Source organism: Oryctolagus cuniculus, chromosome 3, assembly GCF_051225735.1.
Source record: "Oryctolagus cuniculus isolate XC-2025 breed Fujian yellow rabbit chromosome 3, ASM5122573v1, whole genome shotgun sequence".
Lineage (NCBI taxonomy): Eukaryota > Metazoa > Chordata > Mammalia > Lagomorpha > Leporidae > Oryctolagus > Oryctolagus cuniculus.
Window position 1 is genome coordinate 177916710 of NC_142869.1, and position 23498 is coordinate 177940207.

A 23498-nucleotide genomic window follows, 5' to 3' on the forward strand; every position below is an offset into this window, starting at 1 on the left:
GAGGTGCTGCGGCTGACCAGAGAGCCCCTGCTTCACTCTATCTCTACGCACCATCACATTGAAGATTTGAGTTGGAAATACTGTTTCATCGTCCAAAGACTTCCTCAATTCTGTTCTCTATTTGGACTTACAGAAACTGTCTCTATCTCCCTGTCTTCAATGACATTTTTTTTCATTTTATATTCATTAAGTTTCATATAATGAGTTTATGGGTTTTATTATTATTAAGAGAAAACTCATTTCCTATGTAAAACTGTTTCTTGAATAGTGGGTTGATAAAAGCATCAATTTTTCAATGTGTCCCTTTGGGTATAAATCACACTATTGAGGAATCAGAGAGTTTCACATCTCAGAAAATATCCTGAGAGTCTTAAACAAGAGGGCATATAACATCTGAAAGTACTCACTGTAGGTCTCTACCAGTATCCTTAACAATTGTTTTCATATTGATATTTATATTAATTATCTGATCAATTCAAATATTGTACTTTCATATTCTTAACTATTTTACAGCTTTGTGTCCAAGCATCATTCAATACTTACATCTAGAACAATTAACCTTTTATTTCAATTATTTCTTCTCTTAAATGTGATGTTTGTATTTATTTAAAAATTCTAGTCACACTATAAAATTCTTCTGTTTCCTTTCTTGCTGTGTTAAATTTTTATTATATAAATTGGCAAATAAAAATTCCTATCCAACACTCAGTACATCCAAAAATTTTGAGGTAGGGAAACAGGCAGGAAATTCATGTAGGATTGATGTTACTATCTTGAGACAGAATTTCTTGTTCTTTGTTAAACCTCAGGTTGTGCTCTTAAGAGTTCCAAGCAATTGGGTGAGGCACACTTACATTATCAAGTGTAGCATCCTATATTTAAAGTCAATTGACTATATATGGTAACCACATACACAAACCATCTTAACAACACTTAGATTAGTGTTTTCCAAATGTCAAGTGGACACATAAAACTAATCATATTGGAACAAAGTTTTGCTAAACAAAAGAAAATATTTTGTTTAAAATACAGATAATTACAGATTTAAACATATCCCTATACATATCAAACTATAGGAAAAAGATCTAAAGCAAAAGTAGATATAAAAGTTACTTGGTAAATTACCCAAACTATGAAAGGAGTAAGGCAGACAGAGAAGAAAGACGGAGAAAACTGTATTTATGGAAGAGTCTTTATATATACTTGCATGCTAAGATAACATGGAAAACTTTTGAGAACTGAATGAGATTTATTTGGGCTCAGCCATAAAGGTATATACAAATTTTAGGCAATCTAAAAATTTCTAAGATAATATAGGTAAATACATAGAGAGAAGAATTTTTAATTAAGAAATAAAATAAGAAATAATAAAAATACTAATACAAATATGTAATTAAAATTGAGCGTCTATTCACCAGAAGTTGTCATTAAGTGAATGAAAAAGAAAGTTCCAAATTTGGTAAACATATATGTAATTATTTAACCAAAATACATTGAGAATATGAAAAGAATGATTACAAATTAAAAAGGTAAAAAAGAGATGCCTGAATAGCCAAATGAAAAATGATTACATATTTTTCAAAAGGAGTAACTCTATACAGAGGAATCTATCAGTAGTCATGCAAAAGCATATTTAAACAAAATTTTCACTTAATTCCATGAGTTGGAACCAAAAAATCCATCGTGTAGCATATTGTATGGCATTGTATGGATATTAGCTGTCACTGAGGTGAGTTAGTTCAAATTAACAGATCAGGGGCTGTAAGACAATCAGTCCTGATGCTGATCGCATAACCATGGGTTTCATTGTACCGTCACACATCCGTCAGCTTGGTTCAGACTTTTAAACTATAACCTGATGATTTTGTAATATTCATAAAATGGGATAAATATAAATGACAAAAATAAATATATACATGGAAGGATGTAAAAAACTTTAAATGGAAAAAAAGAGACTGGTGCTGGTGTTGTGGCTGCCACCTGTGATGCTGGTATCCCTTCTGGATGGAGGTTTGTTCCCTGCAGCTCCCTGCTGATGTCCTGGGGAAGCAGTGATGGCCTAAGTGCTTGCGCCCCTGCCACCCACATGGGAGACCTGGGTGAAAACCCTGGCCCCTGCCTTCAACCTGGCTCAGTCCTGGATGTTGCAGCTACTTGGGAAGTGAGCCAACGGAGAGATTTCTCTGTCTTTCCTTCCCTCCCTCCTTCTCCTCTCTCTCTCTCTCTCTCTCTCTCTCTCTCAACTCTACCTTTCAAATAAATAAATAAATCCTTAAATGAGAGGAAGGAGGGGGAAGAGGGGTAGGGAATAAAGAAGGAAAGAGAGCGAGAGGAAGAAAGGAAGAATGGAAGAAAGGAAGAGAGAGACACAAAAGCCTGTATGTACATATATGCTATAGTCCTATATGTGTGGTAAAAAACATTTTTCACTATAAAGGCTTAATGTTTCTTGCTAGGAAAAACCTAGATTTACTCTGTATACCACTTACTGCTTCCAAAATAGACATAAAATGTGTCTTCAGTTTTCTAAAGGATGCATTCTACATGGGACTGCATGAATAAAAGTCTTACGTCTCAGATACAGTTCATTGAAAGGGTGATAAAAAAGAACCATCTCAGAGTTGTTTTATTGGACCCACAAACCCATTCTTTTACAGGACTTTCGGTTGTAAAAGGTATATTTGTTCAACTAGAGGATTGCCAACTTTATTCTTCTAGTCCATAACTTACTTTGTAGAAATATTCAGATGAGGAGTTGGCACTGTGGCTTAGCAGATACTGCTGCTGCCTGCAGTGTGGCCATCCCATATGGGCACCAGCTCAAGTTGTGGCTGCTCCACTTCCAATCCAGCCACCCGCTAGTGCACCTGGGAAAATAGTGGGAGGTGTCCCAATTCCTCGGGCCCCTGTACCCACAAGGGAGACCAGGAAAAAGCTCTTGGCTCCTCGCTTAGGATAGGCTCAGCCTCAGCCATTTGGAGAGTGAACCCGGGGACAGAAGATCTCTCTCTCTCATTTTGTCTCCTTTCTCCCTCCCTCCCTCCCTCCCTCCCTCCCTCCCTCCCTCCCTCTCTCCCTCTCTCCCTCTCTCCCTGTAACTCTGCCTTTCAAATAAATAAATCATTAAAAAAGAAATATTCAGATAAAATTATTGAAATTCTCTGTCCTTAGCAAGATAATGGAATAAAAATAATTAGGCATTCTTGTGAAAATTGCCATCCATTTTGCCATCCCACCTCAAAAATGTTGGTAGTGGAACCGGTGCCTAGTCAGTGGGGAAAGTGTATGAAGGAACAGTAGCATACTCTTGATTATAGCTGGGACAGTAATTTCAGTGGCAGCCTCTTCTATCCCTTTGTGCTTAAACTAGCTCAAGAGGTTTCTAGTTCCTCCCACTGAACTGTGGCTGATAAAACAGCCAAAATGACATGAAAACAAAGCAAGTATCCAGAGACAGGTTAAGCAAGAAGGTATTTGGACTAGAGAGTCAGCAATGGAAGATTTGGAATTTTAGGCAGAAACTCAGATATTGCAGACAGTGGGACAAAGACATGTCTGTCAGACTGAAATAAGAGAAAGCGGATCAGTTACAATCAGCAATCAAGGCTACCCCTAAGAGGACTGCATTGTTTTCCAGGGGGCTTGCTGTAAAAATGCTTTCGTTAAGCAGGCTCTGTCTTGAAGGAGTCAGGCCTGTCTGACTTTATGAAGGTAACAGCTATATCTTGATATTGTTGATCTCTCCATCTCCATGTGATGGGTACACTGATGGAAGGCAGATGGAAATGCAGGGCTTTCTTTTCTTTTTAATTTTTGTGATTATAATTCATCTAGGATTCATTCAATCAAGACTCTAATAATTGTTACTAGGCAAATGAGGCAAATCATTTATTTATTTATTTGACAGGCAGAGTTAGACAGTGAGAGAGACAGAGACAAAGAGAAAGGTCTTCCTTCTGTTGGTTCACCCCCCAAATGGCCGCTATGGCCGGCACGAAGCCAGGAGCCAGGTGCTTCCTCCTGGTCTCCCATGCAGGTGCAGGGCCCAAGGACCTGGGCCATCCTCCACTGCCTTTCCAGGCCACAGCAGAGAGCTGGACTGGAAGAGGAGCAACTGGGACTAGAAACTGGGGTGCCAGCACCACAGAAGGAGGATTAGCCTAGTAAGCCACGGTGACGGCCAGAGGTAAATAATTTAGAAACTCAGAAGAGACACAATATTTTGTCATAAGTAATCAGAAAAGATTTCATAAAGAAATGCATTTGATCTGAGGCTTGAAGTGTCCATAACAATTTGAGTGGCAGAGATGGGAGAAGAACATGAATAAAAAATGGAAATTAGGAGGGTCAGATGAAGTTTTTAAGGTTTCTTTTATTTATTTGAGAGGTAGAGTTAGAGATAGTGAGAAGGAGAAACAGAGAGAAAGGTCTTCCATCTGCTGGTTCACACCTCAGGTGGCCCTAATGGCCAGAGCTGGGTCCAGCTGAAGCCAGGAGCTCCTTCTTGGTCTCCAATGTGGGTGCAGGGGCCCAAGCACTTGAGCCATCTCCTGGCGCTTTCCCAGGCCATAGCAGAGAGCTGGATCAGAAGATGAATAGCCAAGACTAGAACTGACGCTTCGGCCTGGCCCAGCCCTGTCCATTGTGGGCATTTGGGGGGAATAATTAAAGGATGGAAGATCTCTCTCTGTCTCTCTCTCCCCTCACTCCCTCTCTGTAACTCTTAATTTCAAATAAATAAAAATTTTTTCTTAAAAAAAAAATGACTGTGGGGGTGGGGCCAAGATGGCGGAATAGTGAGGGCGCGCACAGATAGTCCGGGAAAATTTAGATTAATAAAAGTGGAGTTACGGTAGCCTCAGAAAAAGGATCAGGAAAAAATTGCACAGGAAACTCTTCCGGATCTAGTGGCTGTGACTCAGAGGACCTGCTGGGAGAGCAGGGTCGCCCACCACACGGAAGCCGAGCCACGGGAGCCACAGAGTCTGCGTGCCAGTGCGGGAAGGGGAGTGGATGTGACACAGAGAGAGGAAGGATGCCCAGGGCTCTGAGTCCACACATCAGTGCTGGAAGGGGAGGTGAGCTCAGTAACCCAAGACATTGGCAGGGAAATGGCAGACAGAATTTTAGAGGGAAGCGGGCTTTGAAGCAGGAAAGTGCACCAGACTGACTACAGGAGAGAAGGGGGAAAAAAAAGGTGGGGGGGTACTGATACAGACAAGTTTCTCTCTCCACCAACCTTGCAAAGGCCAGCAAGACACAAAGAGCAAGCCCCACTTGGGATATACATAATAAAAGGGGAGAGTTAAGGCTACAATTCAGTAGCCTAGGCAACCCAGTGGGAGTCCAGAGGAGAAACCGAGCCTGCACAGACTCTTTGGGTAGAAGCCAGAGATTGGAAGCTAAATACCATCAATTCTGCTCAGCCTTCCAGTATTACTTACCTCCTGAATAAAAAATAAAATAAAATAAAATAAAATAAAATAAATGAATAAATAAATAAATAGAGATTTACCACACATAACCTGAGGGTGTCACCTTTGCACACCCATAACCCTGAAGAACAAAGCAGAGCTCTCAGGCCACACCCATCTCAAGCCTCCAAGGCTCCTCCAATGGCAGGCAGTCCACTTAACACAGACATAATCGAGGGAACAAGATCAACGATGACACTATGACGCCTCCAAATAAACAAAACACCCCAAGCCAAGATTATGAAGATGATGAGATAGAAGAAATGCAAGATACGGATTTCAAAAAATTTATGATAAGAACATTTAGAAGTTTTCAAAAGCAAATCCTTGAACTACAGAAATCCTTATTGGACAGGATTGAAAATCTCTTTCGTGAAAATGAAATATAAGGAAGAATCAAAATCAAACTCAGAAACTAGTAGAACAGGAAAGTGTGATAGTGAAGAGAAATCAAAATGAAATGAAGAGCTCAATAGATCAAATGACAAACACATTAGAGAGCCTTACGAACAGAATGGGTGAAGCAGAAGAGAGAATATCAGACTTAGAAGACAGAAAACAGGAAAGGATACAGTCAAACCAAAGAAAAGAAGAGGAAATTAGAAATCTAAAAAATATTGTTGGGAATCTACAGGATACTATTAAAAAAACCAACATTCGGGTTCTAGGAGTTCCTGAAGGCATGGAGAGAGAGAAAGGATTAGAAGGCCTTTTTAGTGAGATACTAGCAGAGAACGTTACGGGTTTGGAGAAGGACAGAGACATCCTAGTACAGGAAGCTCATAGAACCCCCAGTAAACATGACCAAAAGAGATCCTCACCACGACACGTTGTAATTAAACTCACCACAGTGAAGCATAAAGAAAAGATCCTAAAATGTGCAAGAGAGAAACGTCAGATTATTCTCAGAGGATCTCCAATCAGACTCACAGCAGACTTCTCATCAGAAACACTACAGGCTAGGAGGGAATGGCGAGACATAGCACAGGTGCTAAGAGAGAAAAATTGCCAGCCCAGAATATTATATCCTGCTAAGCTCTCATTTGTGAATGAAGGTGAAATAAAGACCTTTCATAGCAAACAGAAATTGAAAGACTTTGCCGCCACTCGTCCGGCCCTGCAAAAGATACTTAAAGGTGTGCTACACTCAGAAACACAGAAACACGGCCATCAGTATGAAAGAAGGGAAAGAAAGAACACCTACCAGTAAAAGAGCATGGGAAGCTCAAAGCATATACTAGAAAATATCTCCGGGAAAATGGCAGGGCAAAGTCACTATGTATCAATAGTCACATTAAACGTATATGGACTTAACTCTTCAGTTAAAAGACACCGATTGGCTGACTGGCTTAAGGAACAACACCCAACTATTTGTTGCCTACAAGAAACACATCTCTCTAACAAAGATGCATGCAGACTGAAACTGAAAGGTTGGAAAAAGATATTCCATGCCAACAGAAACCAAAAAAAAAAAGCAGATGCAGCCATATTAATATCAGACAAAATAAACTTTAATACAAAAACTGTTAAGAGAGACAAAGAGGGGCACTATATAATGATTAAGGGTTCAATTCAACAGGAAGATGTAACTATTATAAATGTATATGCACCTAATTACAGGGCACCGGTCTATTTAAAAGATATGTTAAGGGACTTAAATGGAGACTTAGATTCCAATACAATAGTACTGGAGGACTTCAATACTCCACTCTCAGAAATTGAGAGATCATCCAGACAGAAGATCAACAAGGAAACAGCAGATTTAATTGACACTATTGCCCAAATGGATCTAACAGATATCTACAGAACTTTCAATCCTACATCTAAAGACTTTACATTCTTCTCAGCAGTGCATGGAACCTTCTCTAGGATTGATCACATACTAGGCCATAAAGCAAGTCTCAGCAAATTTAAAAGAATTAGAATCATACCATGCAGCTTCTCAGACCACAGCGGAATGAAGCTGGAAATTAACAACTCAGGAAACCCCAGAAAGTATGCAAACACATGGAGACTGAAGAACATGATCCTGAATGAACACTGGGTCATTCAAGAAATCAAAAGAGAAATCAGAAACTTTCTGGAAGTAAATGAGGATAATAACACAACATATCAAAACTTATGGGACGCAGCAAAAGCAGTATTGAGAGGCAAGTTTATAGCAATAGGGGCCTATATCAAGAAATTAGAAAGGCACCAAATAAATGAGCTTTCAGAGCATCTCAAGGACCTAGAAAAACTGCAGCAAACCAGACCCAAATCAAGTAGGAGAAGAGAATTAATTAAAAACAGAGAAGAAATTAACAGGATTGAATCAAAAAAAAAACATTAAAAAAAATCAGCCAAGCGAAGAGCTGGTTTTTTGAAAAAATAAACAAAATTGACACCCCATTGGCCCAACTAACTAAAAAAAGAAGAGAAAAGACCCAAATCAATAAAATCAGAGATGAAAAAGGAAACATAACAACAGACACCACAGAAATAAAAAGAATCATCAGAAATTACTACAAGGACTTGTATGCCAGCAAACAGGGAAACCTATCAGAAATGCATAGATTCCTGGACACCTGCAACCTACCTAAATTGAACCAGGAAGACATCGAAAACCTAAACAGACCCATAACTGAGACAGAAATTGAAACAGTAATAAAGGCCCTCCCAACAAAGAAAAGCCCAGGACCAGATGGATTCACTGCTGAATTCTACCAGACATTTAAAGAAGAACTAACTCCATTTCTTCTCAAACTATTCAGAACAATTGAAAAAGATGGAATCCTCCCAAATTCTTTCTATAAAGCCAGCATCACTTTAATCCCTAAGCCAGAGAAAGATGCAGCACTGAAAGAAAATTATAGACCAATATCCCTGATGAACATAGATGCAAAAATCCTCAATAAAATTCTCACCAATAGAATACAACAACACATCAGGAAAATCATCCACCCAGACCAAGTGGGATTTATCCCTGGTATGCAGGGATGGTTCAACATTCGCAAATCAATCAATGTGATTCACCACATTAACAGACTGCAGAAGAAAAACCATATGATTATCTCAATAGATGCCGAGAAAGCATTTGATAAAATTCAACACCCTTTCATGATGAAAATTCTAAGCAAATTGGGTATAGAAGGAACATTCCTCAATATAATCAAAGCAATTTATGAAAAACCCACGACCAACATCCTATTGAATGGGGAAAAGTTGGAAGCATTTCCATTGAGATCTGGCACCAGACAGGGATGCCCACTCTCACCACTGCTATTTAACATAGTTCTGGAAATTTTAACCAGAGCCATCAGACAAGAAAAAGAAATTAAAGAATACAAATTGAGAGGGAAGAAGTCAAACTATCCCTCTTTGCAGATGATAGGATTCTTTACTTAGAAGATCCAAAGAACTCTACTAAGAGACTATTAGAACTCATAGAGGAGTTTGGCAAAGTGGCAGGATATAAAATCAGTGCACAAAAATCAACAGCCTTTGTATACACAAGCAATGCCATGGCTGAGAAAGAACTGCTAAGATCAATCCCATTCACAATAGCTACAAAAACAATCAAATACCTTGGAATAAACTTAACCAAGGATGTTAAAGATCTCTATGATGAGAATTACAAAATCTTAAAGAAAGAAATAGAAGAGGACACCAAAAAATGGAAAAATCTTCCATGCTCATGGATTGGAAGAATCAACATCATCAAAATGTTCATTCTCCCAAACTTAACCAAGGATGTTAAAGATCTCTATGATGAGAATTACAAAATCTTAAAGAAAGAAATAGAAGAGGACACCAAAAAATGGAAAAATCTTCCATGCTCATGGATTGGAAGAATCAACATCATCAAAATGTCCATTCTCCCAAAAGCAATTTATAGATTCAATGCAATCCCAATCAAGATACCAAAGACATTCTTCTCAGATCTAGAAAAAATGAAGCTGAAATTCATATGGAGGCACAAGAGACCTTGAATAGCTAAAGCAATCTTGTACAACAAAAACAAAGCTGGAGGCATCACAATACCAGATTTCAGGACATACTACAGGGCAGTTGTAATCAAAACAGCATGATACTGGTACAGAATCAGATGGATAGAACAATGGAACAGAATTGAAACACCAGAAATCAATCCAAACATCTATAGCCAACTTGTAGTTGATCAAGGATCTAAAACCAATTCCTGGAGCAAGGACAGTCTATTCAATAAATGGTGCTGGGAAAACTGGATTTCCAAGTGCAGAAGCATGAAGCAAGACCCCTACCTTACACCTTACACAAAAATCAACTCAACGTGGATTAAAGACCTAAATCTACGACCTGACACCATCAAGTCATTAGAGACAATTGGAGAAACACTTCAAGATATTGGCACAGGCAAAGAATTTCTGGAAAAGACCTGGGAGGCACAGGCAGTCAAAGCCAAAATCAACTATTGGGATTGCATCAAATTGAGAAGTTTCTGTACTGCAAAAGAAACAGTCAGGAGAGTGAAGAGACAACCTACAGAATGGGAAAAAATATTTGCAAATTATGCAACTGTTAAAGGGTTAATAACTAGAATCTACAAAGAGATCAAGAAACTCCACAAGATCAAAACAAACAACCCACTTAAGAGATGGGCCAAGGACCTCAATACACGTTTTTTCAAAAGAGGAAATCCAAATGGCCAACAGACACATGAAAAAAAGTTCAAGATCTCTAGCAATCAGGGAAATGCGAATCAAAACCACAATGAGGTTTCACCTCACCCCGGTTAGAATGGCTCACATACAGAAATCTACCAACAACAGATGCTGGAGAGGATGTGGGGAAAAAGAGACACTAACCCACTGTTGGTGGGAATGCAAACTGGTCAAGCCACTATGGAAGGCAGTCTGGAGATTCCTCAGAAACCTGAAGATAACCCTGCCATTCGACCCAGCCATCCCACTCCTTGGAATTTACCCAAAGGAAATTAAATTGGCAAACAAAAAAGCGGTCTGCACCCTAATGTTTATTGCAGCACAATTCACAATAGCCAAGACCTGGAACCAACCTGAATGCCCATCAACGGTAGACTGGATAAAGAAATTATGGGATATGTACTCTTTAGAATACTATACCGCAGTAAGAAACACGAAATGCAGTCATTTGCAACAAAATGGAGGAATCTGGAACACATCATGCTGAATGAATTAAGCCAGTCCCAAAGGGACAAATACCATATGTTCTCCCTGATTGGTGACAACTGACTGAACACCAAAAAGGAAACCTGTTGAAGTGAAATGGACACTATGAGAAATGGTGACTTGATCAGTATAGCCCTGACTGTTAATGAACAACTTAATACATTATCCCTCTTAGTAGTTTTTTTTGTCTGTTCTACTTAATATGACTGGTTTAATTCTGTAATTAATACACAGTTATTCTTAAGTGTTGAAAATTAACTGAAATGTGATCCCTGTTAAACATAAGAGTGGGAATAAGACTGGGAAGAGATGTACAATTTGGGACATGCTCAAGCTGACTTGCCCCAAATGGTAGAGTTAGAAACATACCAGGGGACTCCAATTCAATCCCATCAAGGTGGAATGCACCAATGCCATCTCACTATTCCAAGTGATCAATTTCAGTTCACAATTGATCATAATGAAAGGACTAAGAGTCAAAGGGAGCACATAAACAAGTCTAGTACCTGCTAATACTAACTGATAGAATAAATAAAGGGGAGAGTGATCCAACATGGGAAGCGAGATACTCAGCAGACTCATAGAATGGCAGATGTCCTAAACAGCACTCTGGCCTCAGAATCAGCCCTAAAGGCATTCGGATCTGGCTGAAAAGCCCATGAGAGTATTTCAGGCATGGAAACCCAAGACACTCTGGCAAAAAAAAAAAAAAAAAAAAAAAAAAAAAAAAAAAAAAAAAAAAAAAACACACAACACAACAACAACCTAAATGAGGGATCTCTGTGAGTGAGATCCCAGTGGAAAGAACAGGTATTCAAAGAAGGAGGTACCTTTCTCTGATGGGAGGAGAGAACTTCCTCTTTGACTATGACCTTGTCTAAACAAGATAAGAGTCTAAGAGTCGGAGAACTCAAAAGGCTTCCATAGCCTTGGAAACTCGTGACTGGAGCATAGGGAGATTACTGATGCCATAAACAGGAGTGTCAATTGGTAATGTCAACAACAGGAGTCGTTGTGCACTTACTCCTCATGTAGGATCTCTGTCCTTAATGTGCTGTACATTGAGATTTGATGCTATAATGAGTACTCAAACAGTATATTTCACTTTGTGTTTCTATGGGGGTGCAAACTGTTGAAATCTTTGCTTAATGTATACTAAACTGATCTTCTTTAAAAAAAAAAAAAAAAGAAAAGAAAAGAAAAGAAATTATCAATTCCCAGCTTGACTCTCACTGGGATTAAACATGACAATAGGTCTGATCTGATTTCATCATCATTTTAAAAATCATCTATTATTTTTCACTTTATGTTTCTGTGTGGAGCACGTTAAATCTTTACTTAATGTATGCTAAACTGATCTTCTGTATATAAAGAGAATCGAAAATGAATCATAATGTGAATGGAAGAGGAGAGGGAGTGGGAAAGGGGAGAGTTGCGGGTGGGAGGGACGTTATGGGGGGAAAGCCATTGTAATCCATAAGCCGTACTTTGGAAATTTATATTCATTAAATAAAAGTTAAAAAAAATGACTGTGGTTCACTATAACATGGAACAAAGATAAGTTATCTATGGTGACATCAGAAAAACTTCACATTTCAAGCACATGTTCTTTAGAATGACTCTTCCTATCAAATTGTCTTTTTAAATTATTTTGGATTAACATGTAACATTCACATATTTTAGGGAGTAGAATGCAATATTTTATCACATGTACAGTAGGAGATCCTCTCTTCTAGTTCTTCCTATAATATATATGCTATTCATGGTAGTCACTGCATTTTGATGTGGAACATATGTTTTTTTCCAGTGACATCTACTCCATAAATAAAAAAAAAAACTATTATACCAGATAGAAGATATCAATATATGGACATAGGAAACATGGGAAGCAAGAAAGAATGACAATTTCCAAACGAACAAAATAGTTCTCCCTAAATAGATATTAAAATATGGAAAATTTATGAAATGTCTGAAAAAAAATTTAAAAAATTCAAAACTCAACGGGATACAAGAGGATACATACAATTTAAAGAAGTAAGGAAGGGACCTGGGTTATGGCATAGTGTATTAAACCATTACTTGCATTTCAGGCATCCCATGTAGGATCACTGATTCAGGTCCCAACTGCTCTGCTTTTGGTCAAGCTCCTTGCCAATGTACCTGGAAAGCAATGGAAAATAACCCAAGTACTTGGGCCCCTGCTGTCCATATGGCTAATACAAATGGAGTTCTTTGCTTCTGGCCTTGTTCTAACCCAGCACCAGCCATTATAGCCATTTAGGAAGTGAACCAGCAGATGGAATATCTCCTTCTCCCTTTCCCTCTCTATCACTCTGCATTTAAAAAAAATAAAATAAAATTTAAATAATGAAATGAGGAAAACTATGGAAGACATGAAACAGGAGCTGAAAACTCCCATCAATGAAACCAAAATTACAACTGAGAGTTTCAAAAGCAAAATAGACCAGAAGGTGGGAAAAATTTTTGACCTGAAGAGGAAGATATAACAACTTTATATATATATATATATATATAACTTTATTTATATAAATATATATATATATATATATATATAAAATCTCCAACACAAGATCAACCAGATATATACAGCAAATATTGTCGCATCTAAAGGGAGATAGGCTACAGCATATTAATAGTGGGGAACTCCAACACTTCATTTTCATAAATAAATAGATCATCCAGAGACAGAAAATCAATAAAGATACATCAGAGTTGAACCCTACTTTCAAGAAAATGGAAACAGACATTACAGAACATTTGCTCAAACAGCTACATAACATGCAATTTTCCCATCAGCACATAGGGTAGTTTCTAGGATAGACAATATATTAGGTCACAAATAAGTTCTAAGTAAACTTAAGGTAAATTCTTAGACAATGAAGAAAAAAACTAGAAATAAATTAAAAAATAGAAAATTTAGGACTGGTGCTGTGCCATAGTGGCTTAAGCCATCACCTGCAGTGCCAGCATCCCATGTGGGCACTGGTTTGAGTCCCGGCTGCTCCACTTCCAATCCAGCTCTCTGCTATGGCCTGGGAAAGCAGTAGAAGATGGCCCAAGTCCTTGTGCCCCAGCCCCCTTGTGGGATACTTGGAAGAAGCCCCTGGCTTCAGGCTGATGCAGCTCCAGCCGTTGTAGCCAACTGGGGAGTGAACCAGCAGATGGAAAACCTCTGTCTCTCTCTCCATTTCTTTCTCTGTGTAACTCTTTCAAATAAATACATAAATCTTTAAGAAAAAATAGGAAATTTAAAATACATAAAAATTAAATAACATGCCACTGAATGACTGATGAGTCATGGAAGAAATTAAAAAGGAAATAAAAAAAAACCAAGCAGGACATGAGAAATAACAAGAATTTTACCAGAAATACTAAAGTTTAAATAAAAAATTACAAAAGAACAACAAAATGAACAAAATTAAATAATATACATATAGCCAACTGATTTTTGGCAAAGATTCCAAGAGCATACAATGTAGAAAGGGTAGTCTTTTCAATAACTGGACATGTATATGTAGAAGAACTAGATTTCTACTTCTCATCATACACAAAAATCAACTCAAATGGATCAAAGGTCTAAATGTAAGACTGGGAATTGTGAAATTTCTAGTTAAAAAAAATGAGACATTGTGGGAACAGTATGGAGATTTCTTTAAAAGACTAGAAATAGACTTACTATATGATCCAGCAAACCCACTACTGGGTATATATGTAAAAGAAATTGATTCATTGTATCAAAGACATACCTATGCCATCATGTTTATAGCATCACTGTTCACAATAACCAACATATGGGGTCAACCAAGGTGTCCATATGTCCATCATAAGATAAGTGACTAAAGAAAATGTGATTTATATGTAGACATATATATATATGTGTGTGTGTGTTTGATATATATATACACACACAGATATATATATATATATATATATATATATACACACACATACACACAAGGGAATATTATTCAGCTATAAATAGAATTAAATTCTATCATTTACATGAAAATGGTTGCAACTGCAGGCAGAGAGAAATAAGCCAAAGAGAGAAAGGCAAATACCATATGTTCCCTCCTACAAGCTAAAATGAAAAAAAAAAAAAATCTCAATCTGAGCAAATAATGTTGATACTAGGGGTTTGGAGAGACAGGAGGGATAAACCATTTTGGGTGTAAGTAAAATAGTAGAAGCCAGGTATCATTCATTGAATGTGACAGAGACACCAATATGAGGTATTAATAGGGGCAATGTGGTAAGAGGTACATCACAGCCCTTTGTAGCACTACTTTGAACTTTTTGTTTGGTAAATTTAAAACTATTCTGAAATAAAATGTTAAATAAAAATCAATACATAAATAGTGAAAAAATGAAAATGAATGCTATGGCTACTGGATTAAGGTATAATGAGCAGAAACTTTAAAAATTACTGTAGAGTGTTATTAGTTGTGAAAGACTGCCATTGCTTTGTGTGACTAGATTAACTAATCTCTGACTATCAGCCACCTGCTAGGTCTTTGACATTACTTTTCTCACAAGTCATTTTCCTTTTTTGATATGAAAGACTTCAGATATTCTTCTTTTTAAATATTGTATGAAATTTTGTTCCTCCTCGTTTGATCTTATATATATTGGAGGATTTGGATAGGGTTTTGTGACTTTTAAATGGAAGTATTCATAATTAAAGCCAACATATGGGGGCGGCAGGTGGTCATCTCTCTCAATAATGGCTGTGATATGAGTTAATTTAGAATTCTAAATTGAAGAGCAATGAGTTCCAAAATGCATAATCCATGTAAAGAAAATAGCACTTTGAGGACTATGCTAATCAGTTATTAAATGTTTCAGAGGAATGAACCCTTTAATACCCAATGCTTTGTTAACCAAATTTTATAGTACCTTCCAGTATCCATAATAATTTTGATATTTATCAACTCTCTAATAAGAAAGTAGAGAAAAAAAAGTCAATTATTTGTAAAATTCTTGAAAAGATACTATAGGATTCACTATACCTATTTACCTAAGTTTTAAAAACATTTTTGGATTAGTAGTATATCTCTGATGACAGAATGTGTCCCACCACACTATTTTGTGGACAGCTTTACCAATGACACTACCGAGTTTCAAATAAGCTAAGAAAATTGTATTGGTCATAAGCCACTCATAATACCTAAGAAGTAGCCTAACTATTCATCTAAACTGATTCAAATAAGGAAGCACTCACAAAGTCACAAAAATCATTACCATTTCTTCTCATGTGACAATGAAGAAGGATGAAGAAAAATTTCTAATTATTTTTATGTCCAGCAGGCTTAAACAAGTTGGATTTCCCATGTCAACATAACTAAACAATCCTTGGTTATCAAAAAGTGAGCAACCATAAGCACATGTTTGTGGGGAGCAATCCGGACTGGACTGAGTTACTGGAATTAAGACTTATTCTATGCATCTGCTCTCCCACAATATGGCGCTGGGAGAGAAGTAAGCAGCTTCCGCACAGCTGCCTCCAGTTCAACTAATAAACTGTAGGACTTGCTCCTGATTGGAGAGCAGCGTACTCGGCGTGTGGGCAGCCGGGTTGGGATTGGCAGAGGAGGACTATAAAGGAGGAGAGAGACGGCATGCACAGGGAACATCTAAGGGGAACATCTATCTGAAGGAACACCTGTGCAGCCCCCGAGACGAGCCGGCCGGCAGTGTGCCGCTCCCCTGAGGAAGTGGGGAATGTGGCCAGGGGGAACTGCCCTTCCACGGAGGTGGAAGGGATAGTAGCCAACCCGGGAAGAACCAGCAGCAAACCCGGGGAGGGCCGAGCAGATGAAAGAACAGCGCAGGGTCCTGTGTCGTTCCTCCAGGAAGAGGGGGAGCGACAATGTTGAAAATGTATGGCAGTCGTTTCTTTTTTTTTTTAACTTTTATTTAATGACTATAAATTTCCGAAGTACAGCTTATGGATTACAATGGCTTCCCCCCCATAACGTCTCTCCCACCCACAACCCTCCCGTTTCCCACTCCCTCTCCCCTTCCATTCACATCAAGATTCATTTTCGTTTCTCTTTATATACAGAAGATCAGTTTAGCATACATAAAGTAGAGATTTCAACAGTTTGCTCCCACACAGAAACATAAAGTGAAAAATACTGTTTGAGTACTAGTTATAGCATTAAATCTCAATGTACAGCACACTAAGGACAAAGATCCTACATGAGGAGTAAGCACACAGTGACTCCTGTTGTTGACTTAACAAATTGACACTCTTGTTTATGGCATCAGTATCACCCTAGGCTCTTGTCATGAGCTGCCAAGGCTATGGAAGCCCCCTGAGTTCACTGACTCTGATAATTTTTAGACAAGGCCATGGTCAAAGTGGAAGTTCTCTCCTCCCTTCAGAGAAAGGTACCTCCTTCTTTGATGACCCATTCTTTCCACTGGGATCTCCCTCGCGGAGATGTTTCATTTAGGTGTTTTTTTTTTTTTTTTTTCCCCCAGAGTGTCTTGGCTTTCCATGCCTGAAATACTCTCATGGGCTTTTCAGCCAGATCCGCATGGCTTAAGGGCTGATTCTGAGGCCAGAGTGCTGTTGAGGACATCTGCCATTCTATGGGTCTGCTGTGTATCTCATTTCCCATGTTGGATCATTCTCTCCCTTTTTTATTCTATCAGCTAGTATTTGCAGACACTATTCTTGTTTATGTGATCCCTTTGGTCCTATCATTACGATCAATTGTGAACGGAAATTGATCACTGGGACTAGTGAGATGGCATTGGTACATGCCACCTTGATGGGATTGAATTGGAATCCCCTGGTATGTTTCTAACTCTACCGTTTGAGGTAAGTCAGCTTGAGCATGTCCCGAATTGCACATCTCTTCCCTCTCTTATTCCCACTCTTATATTTAACAGTGATACTTTTCAGTTAAGTTTCAGCACTTAAGAAGAATTGTGTATTGATTACAGTATTCAACCAAAAGCATTAAACAGAACAAACAAAAAAAAATACTAAGAGGGATAACATATTAAGTTGCTCATCAACAGTCAGGGTGAGGGCTGATATCAAGTCACCATTTCTCATAGTGTTCATTTCACTTTAACAGGTTTCCTTTTTGGTACTCAGTTAGTTGTCACCTATCAAGGAGAACAAGTGGTATTTGTCCCCTTGGGATTGGCTTATTTCACTCAGCATAATGTTTTCCAAATTCCTAACAGGGATCACTTTTCAGTTAAAATATAGTAAGAATAATTGTGTGTTAATTACAGAGTTCAACCAATGGTACTAGAACAAAAAAATACTAAAATAGATAAAATATTACATTGTACATCAACCATCAGGACAAGAGCTGATCAAGTCACTGTTTCTCATAGTGTCCATTTTACTTCACAAGTTTCGCTTTTGGTGCTCAGTTTTTGCAGATCAGGGAGAACATATGATATTTGTCCCTTTGGGACTGGCTTAATTCATTCAGCATGATGTTTTCCAAATTCCTCCATCTTGTTGCAAATGACCGGGTTTCATTGTTTTTTACTGCTGTATAGTATTCTATAGAGTACATGTCCCATAATTTCTTTATCCAGTCTACTGTTGATGGGCATTTAGGCTGATTCCAGGTCTTAGCTATTGTGAATTGAGTTGCAATAAACATTAATGTGCAGACAGCTTGTTTGTTTGCCAATTTCATTTCCTTTGGCTAAATTCCAAGGAGTGGGATGGCTGGGTTGAATGGTAGGGTTATATTCAGGTTTCTGAGGAATCTCCAAACTGACTTCCATAGTGGCTTGACCAGTTTGCATTCCCACCAACAGTGGGTTAGTGTCCCTTTTTCCCCACATCCTCTCCAGCATCTATTGTTGGTAGATTTCTGAATGTGAGCCATTCTAACTGGGGTGAGGTGAAACCTCATTGTGGTTTTGATTTGCATTTCCCTGATTGCTAGAGATCTTGAACTTTTTTTCATGTGTTTGTTGGCCATTTGGATTTCCTCTTTTGAAAAATGTCTATTGAGGTCCTTGGCCCATCTCTTAAGTGGGTTGTTTGTTTTGATCTTGTGGAGTTTCTTGATCTCTTTGTAGATTCTGGTTATCAACCCTTTATCAGTTGCGTATTTTGCAAATATATTTTCCCATTCTGTCAGTTGTCTCTTCACTCTCCTGACTGTTTCTTTTGCAGTACAGAAACTTCTCAATTTGATGCAATCCCAAATGTTAATTTTGGCTTTGACTGCCTGTGCTTCTGGAGTGTTTTCCAAGAAGTCATTGCCGGTACCTATATCTTGCAGGGTTTTTCCAATGCTCTCTAATAATTTGATGGTGTCAGGTCATAGATTTCAGTCTTTAATCCATGTTGAGTGAATTTTTGTGTAAGGTGAAAGGTAGGGGTCTTGCTTCATGATTCTGCATGTGGAAATACAATTTTCCCAGCACCATTTATTGAATAGACTGTCCTTACTCCAGGGATTGGCTTTGGATTCTTGATCAAATATGAGTTGGCTGTAGATGTTTGGATTGATTTCTGGTGTTTCAATTCTGTTCCATTGGTCTATCCATCTGATTCTGTACCAGTATCATGCTGTTTTGATTACAACTGCCCTGTAGTATGTCCTGAAATCTGGTATTGTGATGCCTCCGGCTTTGTTTTTGTTGTACAAGATTGCTTTAGCTATTCGAGGTCTCTTGTGCCTCCATATGAATTTCAGCTTCATTTTTTCTAGATCTGAGAAGAAGGTCTTTGGTATCTTGATTGGTATTTCATTGAATCTATAAATTGCTTTTGGGAGAATGGACATTTTGATGATATTGATTCTTCCAATCCATGAGCATGGAAGACTTTTCCATTTCTTGGTATCCTCTTCTATTTCTTTCTTTAACGTTTTGTTTTTTATCATAGAGATCTTTAACGTCCTTGGTTAAGTTTATTCCAAGGTATTTGATTGCTTTTTTTAGCTATTGTGAATGGGATTGATCTTAGAAGTTCTTCCTCAGCCATGGCATTGTCTGTGTATACAAAGGCTGTTGATTTTTGTGCGTTGATTTTATATCCTGCCACTTTGCCAAACTCTTCTATGAGTTCCAATAGTCTCTTAGTAGAGTTCTTTGGATCTTCTAAGTAAAGAATCATATCATCTGCAAAGAGGGATAGTTTGAGTTCTTCCTTCCCAATTTGTATCCCTTTAATTTCATTTTCTTGCCTAATAGCTCAGGCTAAAACTTCCAGAACTATATTGAGTAGCAGTGGTGAGAGTGGGCATCCCTGTCTGGTACCAGATCTCAGTGGAAATGCTTCCAACTTTTCCCCATTCAATAAGATGTTGGCTGTGGGTTTGTCATAGATTGCTTTGATTGTATTGAGGAATGTTCCTTCCAAACCCAGTTTGCTTAGAGTTTTCATCATGAACGGGTGTTGTATTTTATCAAATGCTTTCTCGGCATCTATTGAGAGAATCATATGGTTTTTCTTCTGCAGTCTGTTAATGTGGTGTATCACATTGATTGTTTTGCACACATTGAACCATACCTGCATACCAGGGATAAATCCCACTTGGTCTGGGTGGATGATCTTTCTGATGTGTTGTTGCATTCTATTGGCTAGAATTTTATTGAGGATCTTTGCATCTATGTTCATCAGGGATATTGGTCTGTAATTCTCTTTCAATGCTGCATCTTTTTCTGGCTTAGGAATTAAGGTGATGCTGGCTTCATAGAAAGAATTTGGGAGGACTCCATCTTTTTCGATTGTTCTGAATAGTTTGAGAAAAATTGGAGTCAGTTCTTCTTTAAATGTCTGGTAGAATTCAGTAGTGAATCTATCTGAAAAGAATGACCATGAGGGAGAGTCAATAGTTCTCTTTTTCTCTCACTATGACTTTTATATTTAGCATAAATTTCTCTATTATTCATACATTTTAGTGTTATTATATTGATCAATATTCAGTATTCAATATGAAAAAAATTCATAAGTTTTACTCTTTAGGTCAAAAAACAGAAAAAGAAGAAAATAAATTGCTATCCATGAGACCTAACTATGGAAATTCCCAAGTTAAATCTGTATGGAAGTGTAGGGAGCAACTGGGAGCAACTCGGACTAGACTAAGTTACTGGAATTAAGACTTATTCTATGCATCTGCTCTCCCACAATATGGCGCTGGGAGAGAAGAAAACAGCTTTTGCACAGCTGCCTCCAGTTCAACCAATAAGCAACAGGACCTGCTCCTGATTGGAGGAGATCAGCGTACTCGGCGTGTGGGTAGCAGAGTTGGGATTGGCGGAAGAGGACTATAAAGGAGGAGAGAGACAACATTCACCAGGAACATCTGAAGGAACATCTAAGGGGAACACCTGTGCAGCCCCCGAGAGAGCTGGCTGGCGGTGTGCCGCTCCCCCGCGAAAGTGGGGAAAAGTGGCAGGGGGAACCGCCCTTCCACGGAGGTGGAAGGGACGGTAGCCAACCCGGGAAGAACCAGCAGCAAAGCCGGGGAGGACCGAACAGACAAAAGAACAGCGCAGGATCCTGTGTCATTCCTCCATGAAGAGGAGGAGTGACATAATGGTGCCGTGACTCGGATAGGAAGCCTAGGCAGGGTTTAGTGTCGTTCTTCCACGAAGAGGGGGAGCGACATAATGGTGCCGTGACTCGGATATGAAGCCTAGGCAGGGTTCAGTGTCGCTCCTCCACGAAGACGGGGAGCGACATAATGGTGCTGTGACTCGGATATGAAGCCTAGGCAGGGTTTAGTGTCGTTCCTCCATGAAGAGGGGGAGCGACATAATGGTGCCGTGACTCGGATAGGAAACCTAGGAGGGAAGGAATGGGAAGAAGTGGGAAAATACCGGAGAGAGAGACTATCAAAGAGCCTAGGGAAAAGCCCAACGGAAAAGGTGCCAGAAGAAGCTATTGAAAGCCTAGGCATAGACTCGGATATGGACTGTGGGAAAGAAGTTAGGATTTAAAGTGAAAGCAAGAAGAAACTTAGACTCGGATATGGACTGTGGGGAGAAGCCAGGAGAAATGAGAGGGGAATATTGTTGGAAGAAAATTAGGGAAACATACCGGGTAGATAAAAATGTTAGGGAAATTGAAGCCGCGGGGGCAGGCCGAGGCGGAGACGTAAGCTAGCTTGGAATTCTTCAAGTCAGCCTGGGGAGCAAAAGATGAAAATCTGGAACCAGAGGCAGAGACGTGGGCCGCCAGGTTGGAATTGCCAGGTTAGTCCGGGGAACTTGGACTGAATGCCGGTGGCAGAAACGTGAGCTACGCTGTGTGATTCGCGGAAGCCGCCACGTGCAGAGAGAGCACGGGGCGTGAATAGATAGGGAACGCGGGGCTGGCACGAAGGCCATGGTGTGGGCGCGAAGGGTGTGGAGACCACGGAGCTCGCGAAGCCTAGCCACGCAGAGCCGGGAGCCCGCTGCAGGGCGGGCGCTGGGAAGCCACGCAGATGAGAGAAGCGCGGGCTGAAGCGCGGGCTGAAGCGGTGCAAAGCCAGGAAGCCGACGCGGGGCGGCGAAGCGCCGAGAAGCAGCCTCGGGGCGGGCGCCGGGATGCTGTAGGGATAAGAGAAACAGAAGTATAGAAGTAAAATGAGAGAAATAGGAATGCTGGTAGATAGAAGTAAAATGGGAGAAATAGGAATGCCCAGAGATAGAGAAATAGAGAAAAATAAGGCCTCCCCTCAACATGGCAATGAGAGAGCTTGGATTCGGTCTGCCTGATTAGAGAGGTGGTGAGCACCTGCGGGCGGCTAGCAGCTTATGCGCCACAGGTCACCGAAGATAGGCACGAATTAACATCAATAAGTCTCCCCACAATACCGCAATGAGAAGGCTTGGATTCGGTCTGCCTGATTAGTAAGGCAATAAGCACCAGCAGGCAGCTCGACCAGAGTATGAGCTGCAGGTCACCGAAGATAGGCACGAATCAACACCAATAAGTCTCCCCACAATACGGCAATGAGAAGGCTTGGATTCGGTTTGCCTGATTGATAGGGCTTGTAAGCACCTGCAGGCAGTTCTAGCAGAACAGAGCATGCGCTGCAGGGCACCGAACATAGGCATGCATCAGTGCCTAAAAACCTCCTCACAACATGGTGAAGAGAGGACCCGGATTCGGTTTGCCTGATTGGTAGGGCTTGTAAGCACCTGTGGGCAACTCTAGCAAGCAGAGCAGAGTGTGTGCCGCGGGGCACCGAAGACAGGCGCATATCAACGCCAAAAATAAAAAGAAAGGGGGAATTGTGGGGAGCAACTCGGACTAGACTAAGTTACTGGAATTAAAACTTATTCTATGCATCTGCTCTCCCACAATATGGCGCTGAAAGCAAGAAGAAACTTAGACTCGGATGCGGACTATGGAAGGGAAGCTAGGAGATTAAAAGCGAAAAGTGAAAGCTACAAGAAACTTAGACTCGGATACGGACTGTGGGGAGAAGCCAGGAGAAATGAGGGAGGAATATTGTTGGAAGAAAACTTAGGGAAACATACCGGGTAGATAAAAATGTTAGGGAAATTGAAGCCGCGGGGGGCAGGCCGAGGCGGAGACGTAAGCAAGCTTGGAATTCTTTAAGTCAGCCCGGGGAGCAAAAGGCGAAAAGTTAAACCAGAGGCGGAAACATGGGCCAGGTTGGAATCCGTCAGATTAGCCCGGGGAGCAAAAGACGGGAAGCCAAACCATAAGGCGGAGACGCATAAGCTAGGTTGAATTCGCCAGGTTAGCCCGGGGAACTTAGATTGAATACCAGTGGCGGAAACGTAAGCTACGCTGTGTGACTCGCGGAAGCCGCTGTGTGCAGAGAGAGCGCGCGGGGCGTGAATAGATAGGGAACGTGGGGCTAGTGGGAGGCCGTGGTGC